Source organism: Dipodomys spectabilis, unplaced genomic scaffold (assembly GCF_019054845.1).
Source record: "Dipodomys spectabilis isolate Male_0828 unplaced genomic scaffold, ASM1905484v1 ptg000628l, whole genome shotgun sequence".
In the NCBI taxonomy this organism is placed as follows: Eukaryota; Metazoa; Chordata; class Mammalia; order Rodentia; family Heteromyidae; genus Dipodomys; species Dipodomys spectabilis.
In genome coordinates, this window is record NW_024871305.1 from 546,475 (window position 1) to 562,905 (window position 16,431).

At 55.9% G+C, this 16,431-nt stretch overlaps 1 protein-coding gene across 1 annotated transcript in view; it reads right to left on the reverse strand.

Moving 5' to 3' along the window:
• The window catches only part of Kiaa0513 (KIAA0513 ortholog), a 31,560-nt gene extending 16,888 nt beyond the window's left edge, over positions 1-14,672 (reverse strand). The window contains exon 1 of the mRNA XM_042671469.1: positions 14,612-14,672. The gene's annotated coding sequence lies outside the window, so the exon portion shown is untranslated. The remainder of the gene's footprint in view (positions 1-14,611) is intronic.
• Positions 14,673-16,431: the final 1,759 nt, after the last annotated feature.

Here is a 16,431-nt window from a genome sequence, read left to right on the forward strand (position 1 = left end):
TCTCATTAGAAACATGAGCCAGCCCACTCCCAACAGCCAGCTGCACAGCCCATTCAGAGCCCTGCACCTGCCATTCCCCTGCTTCGTGAAAACGCCAGCCCGGCCAGCAGGGAAGAGGGCCAGCGAGGCTCTGCCAGCCGGCTGACGGCACCAGAGGCTGGGAAGCGGCCACGTCTCACTCTGAGGGCGCCCCTCTCTTTGGTTCTTCCAGCTTCTCGGGTGCTTACCACACCCACAGCTCCTGGCCTGGCGTCCCCATCCGGACCTGCAGCCACCCAGTCAGGGGACAGTGGCCCTCCCGTCCCCGTTCCCGCTCCTTTCCCAACATCTTCCCCAAGCCCATGCCAGAATTTGGTTCACCGCCCATGCCTCAGCTCACGTCCTGTTTCGTGAAGTGGCTTCCTGCCACGCCTGTTCACACGGAGTCCCCTCCCTGGCATTTCATGTAGACTCCGGAGTAAAGTGCTCCACATGTGCTGGGGATGGAGGGCCCGAGGGTGACGTGCTGGCTATGGGGAGGGGCGCGGGGTGCGGGGCGCGGGCACGCAGCAGCCCCGTGCTCAGCTGTGTTCTGCTGAGAGACAGCACGTCTCTACCGCGGCTCTGAGTGCGATGCATCCCACCTTCTCATCTCAGAAGAAACCAAGATAACGGCCGCAGAAAGGAGAGGGAAGACAGAAGGAGAGCTCAGGTCCAGAGGGGAAGAGGGTGGCACCGTGAGCAGACGCAGTAGAGTGAGGTACCGACAGGTATCTGGGAGCACAAAGAACGTGGGGCAGGAGGCCAGGGCTGGCTCGGGGTGCGCGTCTGCACCCCTGGGGACACGCAGAGCACAGGCACCGTGGCACGCGGGTTGTCCATGGTACTTGTTTCAGCTTTGAGGACAGAAAGACCTCAGCCTGCACTGCGTGATTGGTGGCCTGGCCAATGCCAAATCCCCTCTCCTAACCATGTCTGAAGTTTTCCAGACCCATCTTGAGGTTGCTGTCTTTTATTTTATTTATTTATTTTTTTTGTCGGTCGTGGGGCTTGAACTCTGGGCCTGGGCACTGTCCCTCAGCTCTTCAGCTCAAGGCGAGCGCTCTACCACTTGAGCTACAGCGCCACTTCCGGTTTTCTGGTGGTTTATTAGAGATAGGAGTCTCACGGTCTCTCCTGCCCGGGCTGGCTTTGAACCGCGATCCTCAGATCTTAGCCTCCTGAGTAGCTAGGATTACAGGTGTGAGCCACCAGCGCCCGGCCCGGTTGCTGTCTTTTAAAGCAAAATCAAATCAATACCCAAAATGTATCAATAACAACCACACTGCTCAACGAGTCCTCGCAGGACACAGAAGGTCAGGAGCACTCCAGACCCTCCCAGGAGAGGAGCTGGAGGGGTGTCTGGGGTGAGCCTAGGCGGCACGCAGGATGCCCAGGACCCCTGCATCTAGGAAGCGCTGGAGCAGCCCCTTTGGTAAGGGTAGAGCAAGGGCCAAGGGAAAGAGCCCTCTGGAGGTAGTGTAGGCGGCAGGGGTAACCACTTTTCTGGGCAGGAAGGATAGCAAGGCTTAGATCTGAGAACCCAGCCAATGTGGAAAATTCCTCTATACCAACGGGCACTCTAAGGCTCCATCTACACCCATATTCATTCTTGGGAGTTGAATCAATAAAATGCTGATAGAGGATGTCGGGAATTGCAAACCAAGAGTGACAGAAGAAATTACAACCAAGACCAGAAAGGTTCTGGAGAGCCCAGCCATGAAGGGGCGAGTCTGTAAGATGCCTCTTGATCTGGGATCCGCAGGGGAGACAGGTTCCTCCCCACGCACATCCTCCCTTGACTCAGCTCTTCACGGAAGGCTCCGGAAGTCCTACTTTACCACATTCCCCCAAAATAGAAGTATCTAAGAGTTCAGCAACCCCGGGGCAGGAGGGGGGGGGGAACCAGGGAGGGAGGGAACAGAATCCCAGGAGCCCCTCCCAGCCTGAGCCTCCTGGCCTTGAGTCTTTCCACAGCGGGGTGTGCCCCAGCTTTCAATCTACACAGGTGAGCTCTGGTGGAGGGGACGGTCCAAGGGACTGCGGGCCGGTGACTGCCATGAGTGCTACCCCTGCTATGCCAAACGTCCAACTCACGGCCAGGCCCCCTCGGTGAACAGCTGTGGTTGTCTAACAACAAGAGGACACAGCCAACAGTTCGGGCAGCTGGATGCAATCTGGACCGACTGCCTTGGCCCCTGTCCTTCTGGGTGATGGGGCAAAGGCAAGGAACACTGCCCAGGCTTTTGTGCAGAGGGAGCGCCGGCCGTCACTGGTCTGATGGGTCTGGGGTGAGTGCCCTCTCCAGGGAACCCACCGGGGTTAGGGGTGGAAACGGATGCGCAGCCATTCTCTTCAGGACTGGGGCTCTGTCCTGGCAGCCTGAGTCATGTGCAGAGCACACGTGTCCCTGTGGGAGGAGAGCTCCGGGGCCTCTGTGGTGCAGGGACCCGGGCAGCCGCAGCCAGCCCTCTCGTATAACGCCACCGGCGTCCATCACCGCCTACGCGGGCCACCGGTCACTCTGGCTGGCGGGCAGGCAGGCACTCTGCACTGTGGGGCTGGTCAGCTACCCACGCAGCAGGGAGGGTGGTCGCCATTCCATAGGAGCCTCAGGGAACCTGGCAGATGCTAACCCGTCCTCCAAATAGCCACCTGGGCTGGACTTCCCAGCCAGTCCAAAACCCGCCCCTCACTGCGCAGCAGGCCAAGAGGAGAGCCCTGAGCATGGTCAGTGTCCTTCTCCGGTGTGGGCCCTGGGCCCCTTGTGGCCTTTTAACGTCCTCCCTAACATTGAAATACGATCAACAACATCACGGAAGCATCCCTACTCACTCTGTCCAAAAGCGGTCACCCAAACATGCTCAGACACCTTTGCCATATTTTTTTTTTGGGTCTAGTCGTGGGGCCTGAACTCTAGGCCTAGGCACTGTCCCTCAGCTCTTCAGCTCAAGGATAGCGCTCTACCACTTGAGCCACAGCGCCACTTTCGGCTTTTTTTCTTTTTGCTTATGTGGTGCTGAGGAATCGAACCCAGGGCCTCATGCATGCAAGGCAAGCGCTCTACCACTGAGCCACTTCCCAGCCCCTTTGCCATATTTATAAGAGCTACAAGCTGAGAAAGTATGCACCAGGAAGAATGCGATGTAAATGTTGCTACGTTAATTCTGCCACTTGAAATAGGAAGGTGAGCATAGCGTGAGGAATGCTCATGTCTAATGGAAACGCAGTTCCCCTGGGAAGGCAGGGAGCAAGTCGCCGGACTCCTGCGGCTTCCTCACCGCTTGGCTTCACCCGGCTCTGGGAAGAGCTCTGAAGCCCCCACCTTCCGGTTTCCTCGCAGTTCTCAGGAAGTCCACATCACTCATCTTGTCGTCAAATGTGGCTTTCACGACTAGCAGGCGGTGCAGCGTGGCTGTGGCCGCCTCTGAGGACAGAGGGCCTGCGAGCCCAGGGCAGGCAGCGGCCGGCCACCCGGGCCGGGTGAGACAGCCCCGCGTGGGAACTGGCATCAGCAGGGCAGGGGGGCCGCGCCACGCCCACCCCGTGGCGCAGGCGTGGAGTCGAGGGGTTCTCATACAGGGGCCACCTGTCCACAGCTTCCCCCTGGCCATCTCTGTTCTGCCCTTTTGTGCCCCGTGCTGTCTCCAGGGAACGGGAGCATGGAGGGGAGCACGGAGCAGGGAATGGAGGGGAGAGCACTGAGGGGAGCACCGAGGGGGAGCGCGGTGGAGAGGAGGAGGGGTTGTGTCCACGGGAGGACACTGATACAATGTTCCACAAACAACAGCCAAATAAACACTCCTCTCAAGAACACCACACCATGGCTGGGTTGTGACGCAAATTTAAAACAACCGAAACCATGCTCCTACCACGATGGAATCCCACTGGAAGCCAGCCACAGAAACCTAATGGGAAAATCTCCCAGCAGGCGAAACCAAACCCACGTCATCATGACCTGGTGGCAGACAAGGGCAACTCGAGGCAAACCAGCAAGCATGCGGCCTGGATGGAGGAGACGGCTCATGAGTGCCTCAGGATGGGACTGGACGGCTGGAGAGGACGCGCCCCCTCCACAGGGCCACGCCTCTCAGCACTGCTCACCACGGCTGAGCTGACCTTGAGCGCTTGGCTGAGGTTGGCTGTGTTAGACTTTGCCACTGCAGACATAGCACTTTAAAATCTCCCTGTCTATTCTGGGCTTTTAGGAAGGAAATGGCTGTGCACTGCCCCCCACTCCCTGGGAGGGAATAAGGCCACCTCCTGGAGGACAGAGTATCTCCAGCTTCTATTTGGAACTGTGCGTGGGAGACTTGAAGTCCTGCAGTTAATCATGCGACATATAACACAACCCCTGCCCCCCACTTCTGGGTGTACATCTGTCTAAGAGATGTGAAAGGGCTGGGAAGGTGGCTCAGTGGTAGAGCGCTTGCCTTGCATGCTCAAGGCCCTGGGTTCGATTCCTCAGCACCACATAAGAAAAAAGCCGGAAGTGGTGCTGTGGCTCAAGTGGTAGAGCGCTATCCTTGAGCTGAAGAGCTGAGGGACAGCGCCCAGGCCCAGAGTTCAGGCCCCGCGACCGGACCCAAAAAAAAAAAAAAAAGAGATGTGAAAATGGATTCACCAAAAGTCTGCACACACACGGGGGGGGGGGGGGGGGGGGTGGGAGACACAGACCTAGACACAGACACAGAGACAGAAGTGGTTTGGTGGGTAGTAGTGATTAAATGTGCTCCCAAATAGCTCACATGTACTGCATGTTAACTGGGGTATGGAGAGGCAGGCAGGTGGAGCTGAGTGTCTAAACACAGAAGGAGCCACATGCAGTGGTTCCTCCGTCTTTGGGAAAGGAGGCTCTAGAGGCCCAGACTCCTCAGCTGCACAGGTGGCTGCTCAGCCGCCTGGCCCCGTGGCCCGCGCGCCTCCCCTCCCCAGGCCTGAGTGCCAGCCCCTCCCGACAGGTGGGTCGGGAGCCTGGTCCTTTGAGTGGATGAGTCACCTCCATCTCTGCCGCCAGCGGGCCTCCAAGGGGGACACCTGCCTCCAAATGGCCGCCCTCCTCCGCAGCGCGTGTCCGTGGGCACTCGGTAGGGCACGTGGCGAGGCTGGAGCGGGGGGGGGGGGGGGGGGGGGCAGGGCGGCACTCCTGGCTGCTATGCTAAGCTCCCTGCAGGCTGTGGGGCGGGGAGCATTGGCTTACATGGGCAAGGATAAGTTAGGAGCTCTGTCCCTTCTCCTCTGTCTACAGAGAATGCTCTGGATCAGGCAAGCTTGGTGGTTGTAAAATAAACAGGGTAAGAAAGCATCACATGAAAAAGGCACTACAACACAGGGGGAAGGCGTGCGGAGGGAGGGCCCTGGCCGCCCGCCCGGCCCTCTGTGGGACATCAGGTGGCCGGGCCTAACTGCACCTCCTCACCGGGCAGCCAGGCTCGGCTGCATCCAGGGCACACCTGGCCTGATTCCGGGAGGGCACACAATGCCCTGCTGCCCGCCCCATCTCCCTTTGAGCCCCACCGTGGGTGACCAGTACCCCGGGCAACACCAGAGCAGTGACCGTCCATGGCCTTGTGCAGCGGAGCAGGGCTGGAGGAGGATGGGTGGGGAGGTGCTGGTGCTACACAAGTTGTGGCATGAAGCTACCTGCCACAGCAGGCCCCGCCCCGCCCCGCAAGGCTGATTTGGCATGGCAGAGGCTGTGGGAGAGAGGGAGTCTCTCTGGAAAGAGGAGGGAGAGTGTTTCTAGAGCTGTGGGGACAGCAGGATCTCAGGCCTCCGCCTGCTTCTGAGTCACCTCCCTGAGCGCTGAGACCTGCCCCGCACGCAGCGCAGTGGGAGAGGGGAGACGGAGACCTGGCCTCCCTTCCTGCTCTACAGCCACTTCGCCCAGGGGCCCCGCCCTCTCACACTGAAACTGCCCACCCTTGGGCAAGCGCCAGACCTGGAGACCTGGAGCAACCACAAGGAAGGGCTTCCTTCTGCCCGTCCCGCTGAGGCTTTCAGGAAGTAAGGTAGGAGAACAGCTTATTCTCTCAGACATCTCCTGCCTCGGCCCAGGGCAGAGCAGCCCAGCCAACCAGAAGGAGAAAGCGGCCCAGGCAGCCAGGTAAGCGCGTCCTCATCTTCGCAGGGAGAAGCCCTGGCAGGCGCACAAGGATGCACAGGAAGACCCAGGAAAGAGGCCCTGGCTCTGATGTCAGCATGCTTGGTCCTGGGCCTCATTTTGTTTATGCTTTTCTTGGTGTGATCACTCCCCATGAATCATTTGCATCCTATGCCAGACAATGTATTCCAGCTTGAATGTAAGACTCGAAAAATGTGCTTAGGGAAGTAGAATGTCCCCAAATCCAATATGGAGGAAAGTGTTGGCCACATGGCTCCTGCTGGTGCTTCACCTATCAGGCTACAGCACAGAGGAGTGGATAAAAAGGTGAGCGTGAGGGACGGAGAGATGAAGGGAAGGAAGGAAGGAGGGATGAACGGAGGGAGAGAGAGAAGGAGAGAAGGGGAGGGGGAGGGAGGGAGAGAGAAAGAGAGAGAGAGATAAAGATTGAGAGATAGTAGGAGAGGAGATAGAAATGGAGAGAGAGCCAGGTGCTGGTGGCTCATGCCTGTAATCCTAGCTACTCAAGAGGCTGAGATCTGAGGATCAGGGTTCAAAGCCAGCCCGGGCAGGAAAGTCTGTGAAACTCTTATCTCCAATTAACCATCAGAAAACCAGAATTGGCACTGTGGCTCAAGAGGCAGAATGCTTGCTTTGGGCTGAGTTCAAGCCCCATGACCAACAGAAAGAAAGAAAGAAAGAAAGAAAGAAAGAAAGAAAGAAAGAAAGAAAGAAAGAAAGAAAGAAAGAAAGAAAGAAAGAAAGAAAGAAAGAAAGAAAGAAAGAAAGAAAGAGAAAGAAAGAGAAAGAAAGAAAGAAAGAAGGAAGGAAGGAAGGAAAGAAAGAAAGAAAGAAGGGAGGGAGGGAATGAGGGAGGGAGGGAGAAAGAGAGAGAGGGAGGGAGGGAGGGAGGGAGGAAGAAACAGAGGAAAAGGAAATAGAGACATATACACTGAGATAGAGAGCAGAGAGACACACGAAGGATAAGAGAAAGAGACACACGGAGACAGAGAGATAGAGACAAAATGAGTGCCTCGCTGTGTGTCCTGATGCTACTTAGAGTGGTCTGAGGTGTGAAATGAGAGGTCTCCTTTAGTTACAAGACAGAATCTGCTATAGTGCCCCAGCTGATCTTCAAGTCCTGGGTTCAAGAGATCCTTCCACATCAGCCTCCTGAGGAGCTAGGATTACAATTTCCTTTATTAAATATCGCAATGATTTGTATAGAACTTATTATAGAGGTTAGATGTAATCATGCTTTAAAATTTTTTTTTTCCTCCACTGAAACTCACATGTGCAAGCAAGAATAGCATCTTCAGACACCTCAAGGAGGCCTTGTGAAACACACCGGCAACCTCAGCGGGCTGCACTGAGACCTGCAGAGTTGAAGCAGCCACCCCAATGCTGCCTCAGCTGGTGGCGGTGGGGGAGCGGGGAAGGCGTGGGGGGGGAGGGTTAGTACAGGCTGGGCTTTTCCAGCCAGGTAAGCATTGCTGGCACACACACATCTTAGCAATCACACAGTCGTGTGGGCCCACTACATATCCGGCTCTCAGCCACTGGCTGACGCTAATCTGATTGACTTTTCCAGGAATGTGAGCCAAATCTCCTAGCACCCAGCCTAGGGATGAGGAAACCTTAAGGCTTAGAAGGATAAATAGTTGTCTAAAGCCACAAAGCTAAAGCAGAAGTCTAGACAAAGCTAGTAGAGCAGATTCCACAGCCTGGCTCTATCCAATCATGAATAATGCAATGGTGAGGACCTGCTTGGTATGTCCCCAAGGGTCCACCATGTTAAGATCTCAGGATGGAGAATTGGGGGAAGGGTGTGGACCAGAAGGGGATGGGGCCTAATGAGAAGCCCCTAGGTGGTTGGGACACACTCTCAGAAGGGACTGTGGGACCTGCTCATCCCCTCTTTCTGCTCAGGGTCAGTGGGATCATTGCTCCTTCCTGCGTGTTTTCACTATGTGATGTAGCTCCCAGAGACCAAACCAGAGGTGCCCAGCTTGGGATAAATAAACCCTTTCTGTTTATGTAGTTGCCTCCAGCATTTTGCTGTAGTAACACAAGGTGGCTAATACAGTAAAGGACTCTCCAAATCACTGCAGTATACGGGGGTGCGCTAATTCTCCCTGTACCGCCTGTGGCAAGGACTCCATCTCAGGGCTTCCTGTTGGAAAAGGTGGAGCAACACCTGACCTCAGAAAGCCAGTAGTTATCCAAAGCAATGGAAGACGTTTATCTAGTTCTCACTCTATGAGAGTCTGGCAAATGTGGAGCTTGGAGAGTTGGCGGGCACTCTCATATTCTCTCTGTCTCTGTCTGTCTCTGTCTCTGTCACACACACACACACGCACACACACACACTGCTACAGAAGTTACTCCTGAATGAATGCAGTAGCTGTGAAGGTGTAAAGGAAGCGTGGGACAAAGCGGCTGAGTGCGGGCTGTCTCTGCAACTTCTCAAACACAGCTCTGGGTCGCTAGTGCTGGCCTCCAGGGAAGGGGCGGGGCTCGGTGGGAGCGCAGGGGAGACAGGGACAGCATACAGGAAAGGCACAGACTGCAGGGACAGTTCCTGATGGGAGGGAGCCCAGAGCAGGAAGTGACCGTGAGGCCAGGTTCACAGTGGCTGCATCTGGAGCCCTTCCTTCCACACACCATGTCACCAACCAGGCGGGTTCAGGGCCACTCTTGCACTGGGCTGGCTTGTCACTTCTGCTCCTCGGTGACAAATGGCTCCCTACCAATTACCCTTTCTCCTCAGTTCACTCATCTGACAGGTTTTGATGGAACCCCTGCTGGGATACAAGAGGAGCCTCTGGCCTTCACTTCCCAAATGCCAGCTGCAGGGAGACCCACACAGCACCGTCAGAGCCCGGTGACGAGGTGTGCTGGAATTCTGGATGCAGATGCCACTGGCGGCCAGGCCCAGGGAGACAGCTCTGCCTGGGAGATCTGAAAGGATCCCGCGGCGGTGGCTGCTGTCAGGTGTGCCCGTCAGACAAGGGCGGGTATTCCAGACAGCGAAGACGGACAGCACGAGTCAGCAGGCGTGAGGTGGCCCGTGTGCCCCGCACAGCTACGCAACAGATCTACGCAGGCCTGGCAGGAGGAAACTACTGCCTGGTCTAGCACGGCTCCCCTCCACATGGAGGTGTCCCCAACCCTTACACGGGAAACACACTGTCAGCACCTTTCTACCCCTGCGGAAGGCAAAGTGGAGTTCTCTTGTTTGCATATAACAAGATGATTTTTTTTCTAGTTCTGGAACCCAGGGCCGCTCCACATTGTGGCCAGGACTAAATGTGGTCATGAGCCATAATGAGGTTCAACCCTGCCTCTCCCAGAGCAGAGAGGACATGGGACTAGTTCTCCTTCCTTCATGGACGCCCCATTCCCTATGCAGCACCCATGTTCAAATAAATCATTATTGGGGGGCGCTTAGGTTTGACTTTATTTGGTTCTCATTTCTTCTCCTTCCTCTGCTCTCGTTCCTTCTCCCCTCCTCCTTGTAGGGGAGACAGGATCCAGGGCCTCTCACATGCGCGGCAAGCACTCTACCACTTGAGCCACATCCCTAGTTTTTGAGTATTTGATTTTTGAGGCAAAGTCTAACTTTGCTGGAGCTGGCCTTGAACTCATGACCCTCCTGCCTCTGCCTCCTGAGAGGCCAGGATTCCAGGCATGACCACCATTCATGGCTCTTTGCCCTGCTCACATTTTCTATTTAGCATCAATTAGTTGTATTAGAGGGGTTCACTGTGGTATGTGTAGACCAGGGTCTACTTGGCTGCATGCAGGGGGCTTCCCCCCTTTCCTGGAGGCCCAGCCCCCTGGTTTCGCCCTACCCGGCTCAAGCACTTCAGCGTCACAGCAGCCCCCAAGCACATTTGCACTGGCACGCCCCCTCCGCCAGGGCTTGCTGTTTCCAGCCTCCTTTCCCCCAGCTCACTGGCTGAGTCACCACCCTGAGTCATGCTTGGCCATGATGAAAAGGCCAGGAAAATGTCTCTGGCACACCTGCTGGGAAAGGGAGTTGCTGATGACCTGGTCTGCCCAGGGGCAGCTGCCCTGAGTGGGGGCAGTAACAAAGGGAAAAACCACCCCCTTCCTCTCTTTGCCATTTCCCTCTGCCTTTGTGGGCAGCTCCCCCACAATGCGATGGGGCTTGAAGCCCTGAGGACAGAGCAGGCTTTGCTTTCCACTGCGCTAGTTTTGTGTGTGCGTGTGATGGGCCCCAGAGCAGATGGGCCTGCGTGGGTGTGATACGGGCTGCAAGGGGAGCGAGGGCCAGCTCCTGGAACAGAAAGGACATTTATGTTAAATGAGTACAACTCAAATAAAGTCTGAGTTGAATGTGTTAGCACACACCTGTAATCCTAGCACTGGGGAGGCTGAGGCAGGGGTATCATTGGGTTCAAGGTCAGTCCAGGCTACACAGTGAAACCTCACCTCAAAAAACAAACCACCAGCCAGGCGCCAGTAGCTAGGATTCTAGCTACTCAGGAGGCTGAGATCTGAAGATCACAGTTCAAAGCCAGCCCAGGCAGTAAAGTCCATAAGACTCTTATCTCCAATAAACCACTAGAGAAAAAAATTAATAAACCACTAGAAAACCAGAAGTGGCCCTGTAGCTCAAGTGGCAGAGTGCTCGCTTTGAGCTAAAGAGCACAAGGACAGTGCCCAAGCCCAGAGTTCAACCCCACAACCGACAAAAAAAAACAAAAAACAAAAACAAACCACCAAATAAATTCTGCAGTGCAGTCCATGAAGATGTCCAGAGGGGCCGGGCCTCGGATGCACACCCCACAGCCAATGGTGGCAGGAGGGGACAGAAGGCTCCACAGAGATAAAGAAAACCACCTGATGGACAGGAGTAAAGACTGGTCCTGGGAGGACATCGATGAACAAACGTGAGTGCATCACAAAGGGGCTCACCACGTTCATACAAAACTCCCAGGGCGCAGGAAGGAAGGACTGCTGACTTTGAGGGGCTTCTTTTAGGGATGACAAAATGTTCTAAAATTAGATTGTGATGGTGGTCATACGGCTCAGTAAAGTCTGTATAAGTAATTGAGTCACACACTTGAAATGAGTAAATTTACAACATCTAAATTGTGCACAGTACACCATACTGCAAGAGGAAAGAAAAGATCAACAAAGCAGGAAGGGATGCCCGAGATCCACACAGAGCAAGAGGACTGCTCAGAGTCCACACCCAGAGAGGGGTGCTCCAGTACCTCCAAAGACATTGCTAGACCTTGAAGTTGGAAGGTGTTACGGGTTGAACTGGGTCCCCTCCCCAAAAGATATGAAGTCCTGACCCCCTAGAACCAAAGAACTAAACTTCTTTGGAAACAGGGACATTGATTGGTAAAGATGAGCCTCCCCCCCTTCCCCTCCCCCCTCCCCCCTCTCCCCCCCCACCCCCCTCTCCCCCAGCCCCAGGAGGATGGCCTTATAACCACTAGGCCTGGTGCCCTTGGAAGACAGGTCACAGGGAGAAGACAGCCACAGGACCTCAGAGGTAGGGCCTGGATTGCCAAAGCACAAAGGAAGGAATCTCCAGGATTGCCAACAAGAACCAGAGGCTGAGAGATACAACCTGCTCCCTTTGAGCCCAGAAAGGAACCATCCCTGCCCACAGCTTGACTCTAGACTTCTGCACTCCAGAACTGTGTTTAGAATGACAGTGTGCGGTACCAGTTACCAGGACACTAATACAGACAATCACTTAGTTGCCCATCCACCTACCATGTGCACTGGCCACCCCATGGTCAGCCGGCATCTGCTGTCTCTCATAGAAGGCCCGCTCTGGCTGACTGCTCCAGCAACGCTTCCCACTCTGACAAGAGCTGCCTGTCCTAAACATCAACTCTTCAGCAAATAGTTATTGAGCACCTACTGTTACAGGCTCCATTGATGTGGTAACAAATGGAGAACAGATATTAAAGCATTTTCAAACAAGATAATTTCTGATTCTGTGATGAAGAAAATGAATTTTTGCAGTTTGATAGGAGTGAGGGAATTGGAGGGTAGAGGGAAAAGGAATATCACTCTCATAGTTAGGGAAGCCTCACTAAGATGTGACTCTGAAGCAGTGCTCTGAGTGACAAGGAGATGCCACAGGGGAATGTGGTAGGAGGGACAGCCAGGAAGGCTCAAGGCCCAGAGAGGTGGGGCCTGTGTGAGAGAGTGGTAACTGCTGAGCTGGAAAAACAGGGGAGGTCGGTGTGCGCCTGTACGTTACCTCACCAACCAAGGCAGATTCTGACGTTTGTCCAAGAGCACCGAGGTGCTGGCAGAGAGACTGCGGGATGATCTAGTTCAGATCGGAACCTTTCTGTCGGGAACGGTCGTCCTTTGCTTATCGGGGGCCTTAACAACAGCCCCAAACTTTCTGCCAACCCCCAATCCCTCAGCACCACAGCAACTTCTCAAGACTGCACCTGGAGTTCTCCTACGTCCATCACCCAGCGTGGTGTCCAGAACAGAATGTGATGTCCCAAGAGCAGTACCTCTGGGAGCCTTTCCTTCCAGATCTGTGCTTTTAACCATGTGCCAGAGAGTGCCTAGCCTTTCATTCCTCTTTGAACCACTGGCTTGCTGAAATGCATGACAGAGAGCCCACCACCACCACTACCTAAGTCCTTGCTATGTTACCCTGAGCTAGAGAATGGAGTAAAAGGTTGCTCCATCCTAGTGAGAACAACTGTGCTGGGGGTGAGGGGTGTAAAGAGGAGGGAGAAAGTGCCACCTTAATCCACACGACACCAAGTATAAAATACCCATGCACACAAACACAGCTACTGGGCACTAGCACCTGTGGTCTCACAACATTTCTCCGCCGGGTGGAGGCCAAGAAGAACCATGAGAGTGAGTATCCCTGGACCAGCCTTGTCCTCTTGCAACACACGGCTGAAGGCACCTGGACTATTTGCAACATCAGACACTTGAGCAAAAGACATTATTTGTAATCATACTTCCTACTAGATTTCTCAAAAACCATAAACAAATCTGAGTAGAGGAAGTGCAGAAGACACAGCCCTGCTGGCCAGCCTGCTGTCAGCAGGGCAGGGATGGGAGAGGGCGCTCACAACCCTGTCAGGACACGTAATCCAACCACACAAATCCCACGTCCCCTGTGGGGGCAGGATTCCACATCTAGTGTTGGCAGTGAGGTTTAACACCTTGCTTCACCCTGGGCCAGTCAGCCTCGGCTTCCTCGTACATCTGGGACACAGGGGGGTAATAGCACCTGTCACTTCCAAGTTTATGGTGGAGCTGCATTAAGAGCTGGTGTTGAAATCACCTTTGCAGGGATTACAGGTGTGAACCATCATGCCCAGCTTTGTTATTTCTTTTAACCTGGTTGTTTTCAGAGCAGGAGAAAGGAAGGGAAAGGGAGAGAGTCAGGCACAGGGTGTATCTCATCCACCCTAAAGCTTCCCCCTAAACAAAGCAATTTGGGGTTACCGTAAATCAATTTGCCTTTGAAGAAACGAGGTGACTGTCACCGGAGAGAATCCCCTCTAGTGCCTGTGAAGATTCCCCAACTGACGGAATGTTGTTAGCAAATTCTTTGTAAGTTGTGATTCATTCAGATCACTGGGTGATCTGAATTTGAGCGTCCCCCTCCTCTTTAACCCTCAGGACACGTGCCCTCGAAAAGCAACTGCGAAATGCAATGCACAGGCCGGTCCCTGGCCATTAACTTCCCCGCTTTTCCCCCTTTTCATTGAACGGATCTCAACAGCCTATGACCCGGACTTCAAAGGAATAAGCGCTCCCATTTCTGACCCAGAGTGGCCCCTCTGAACAATGGTGGATGGACACTTCCCAGCGGAGAGGAGGAAGGAATGCTCGCTGGCTGGCGCGATCCATTCCCCAGTCCCTCCCTCCCTCCCTCCTCCTCATCTGCCTGGCCTCCCTCGCTCGGTCTGTCTCTCTGCAAACTGCTCAGCCGGGCGGTGAGCATCTATCTCCTGGCCGCCCTGCTTTGGGGCTCTAATCCGGTGAATCAGAAGCGTTAGCCTCGGGTTACTGGGCGGGATGCGCCTGGCCGGGGCCCGGGCTGGTCTGCAGGAGGGAGCTCCTGGGGGGGGGGGGTCCCCGGGCCGGCCGGAGGCCCGCTCCTGCCCGCTGCGGGCCTGTCCCCTCTCCCCCCGGGAGTCCGAGGCCGGGCGCGGGGCGCGGGGCGCGGCGGGCCGCCGCACGGCCTCCCCCGGCCGGGGCCCCGGAGGCCGGGGGGGGTGCCTGGGAGAGCTGCGCCCCCGTCCTGCGCCCGCGCCCCTCCCGCGCTCCCCCAGAGCGTGGGGTCAGGGGTCAGCCCGGCGGCCCCACCTCCCGCCCGCCGGGACGCGGCGACCCCAGACCCGCCGCCGGCCCCCGCGCTGCCATCTGTCACCTCGCAGACAGCTCCCGCCCGGGTCCTCGCGGCTCCGGCTGCCCCTGCCCGCCCCTTCGCGGGCCCTCGGGTCTCACCGCGGGGAAGGACGGCCGCTGTGGACCGGGCGGCGGGCGGCGGGCGGCGGGCGGGCGCCGCGGGCGCGCGGCGGCGGCTCCTGCGCTCCGCTCTGCTCCGCGAGCAGCCGGGTCCTTCCGAGGCCGCGTCTCCAGCTGTCAGTCAGCCGGGCGCGCCCGCCCCCTCCCGTCCGCGCAGGCGCGGGCGCGCCCCGCCCCTCCCGGCGTCACGTGACGGCTGCACCTGCTCGCGGAGGCTGGAGCCAGAAGCCGGGGCTCCAGGCCGGGTTCCGGGGCTCCGGGCCGGGTTCCGGGGCTCCGGGCCGCCGCCTACAAGGCCTGGGCGCCATTCCCGCCTGGCGTCGCGGGGTCCCGGGGAGTGCTCGGCGGCTAGCATGCCTGTGGGCGGGCGGGCGACTCAGTCCACCTGCAGCGAGAGGTCTGGGATCTTCTCATGAACACTGCACTCTAAACATGATGCCAGGCCACCCAGTTCCATTTAAACAAAGCTAACAATGGACACGCCCTCTCTGGCAGCTCCTTGGAAGGGAGCAGAGAAGCAGACATCTCTCCAGGACCTTGGGGGCTTTGGCAAAGTACAGACTGAGTCCTGACACTGCAGTGTCGCTACCCTTCTGTTACCCAGTGAGCCCCTTCCCACAGCTTGGCACGCTCCCTGCCTAGACAGCACTAGGCCCACGTAGTAATGACAGTACAAGTGATCAGCCTCCAGACCCCTTACCTTGGGATGGCACTCCTCTGGGGCAGCCACCACCCTCGAAGTGACCTCCAGGCCAGGGCAGCTGCAGGACCCTTATCTACTACTCGGGCAGCAGCCATAAATTTTTGTCTGCCATGATGAAGCCCCTGGTCCTTATGTCCACACCAGGGTCTCCGCCTCCTAGTCCCTTCTAGCCCCTCCTAAACCTCCTAGGTTATACAGGATATCTCAGACAATAGCTGGCACTTCTCACTTCTCTTTTGTGAGAAGGGGTCTTGCTGGTCCCTTTGCTGGCAATAAACCTTTTTTTGTTCTTTGTGCCTGGATGTGTGCGTGGCTTTCTGGCAAAGTCTAATTTGTTCTAACACCATCAATCTCCTAAAAACATGTCCACATAATAACCACCCTCTGGAAGGGCTCCTCAAAGGGTTCCTCATTAGGCCTCCCTCCCAACCGAGCCTCACAACTTTCTTTTATGGCTTATCTTTCACTTTCTTTCTTTTTTTTTGGGTCCGGTCGTGGGGCCTGAACTCTGGGCCTGGGCGCTGTCCCTCAGCTCTTCAGCTCAAGGCTAGCGCTCTACCACTTGAGCCACAGCACCACTTCTGGCTTTTTTCTTATGTGGTGCTGAGGAATCAAATGCAGGGCCTCATGCATGCAAGGCAAGCGCTCTACCACTGAGCCACCTTCCCAGCCTCCTTTCACTTTCAAATAGGTTTATCCCATCTTTTAAAATTTTTTTAAAAAGCCATGTCCATAGTAGTGCTCCCACAAAGTGTTCCTGCATTGGCCTCCTTTAAAGAGAGCTGAGGGTATCCTATCCGGTATAGGGCTGCTGAATGTTATTGCAGTGATAAAGCTGTGGAAGGATTGGAGTTTTGCTGCTCAGAGAAAAAACGTCTTTGAGTAGGAGTGAGCATCTACCCTGGCTGGGGAGCAGAACTGGTGCCCCCCCCCCCAAAAGATGACTTGAACTATGTGGACTTGTTTGGAAGTTTACGATGTACAAATGAAATTGGGAGCTGGGCAAAGGTTTTGGGATCTCCAGCCTCATAGCTGCTTCTTAGTTCCTTCCAGATTTGCTCAGCCAACTGGATGTGGCCATTGGAGAAGCTGGGTC